Raw genomic sequence first — 350 nt, 5'->3', positions numbered from 1 at the left:
CCTTATGACATATTCTAAATAGGTCATGCGATACTCGAGGGGCGCGATGGATTAATAAGAATTTAAATTAATTTGGACTTACCATTATGGTGTTCTTGTTCGAAAAATGTAAGTACACTATAGACACCAGATCATTGATCAGGGAACACCAAGGTCCCACATGCAAGAGCAAGACTCATGGTTCCGCCCACATTCATGGCTCACATTGCTTTCATGGAAACGATGAAAGCAAATTACACCTGGCTAGAGTGTCCTACCCAAAAAAAAGTGCTTGGAGTTGGCTGATGAAGAACGCTTCTGATTGACTTCCGTGCCGAGGCTCCGTCAAAAGATGTAAGTAAAGAGTAAGT

This window comes from Penaeus monodon, chromosome 29 (genome assembly GCF_015228065.2).
Source record: "Penaeus monodon isolate SGIC_2016 chromosome 29, NSTDA_Pmon_1, whole genome shotgun sequence".
Classification (NCBI taxonomy): Eukaryota; Metazoa; Arthropoda; class Malacostraca; order Decapoda; family Penaeidae; genus Penaeus; species Penaeus monodon.
The sequence above is the reverse complement of the archived record's forward strand: the minus strand, read 5'-3'. Positions refer to the sequence as shown.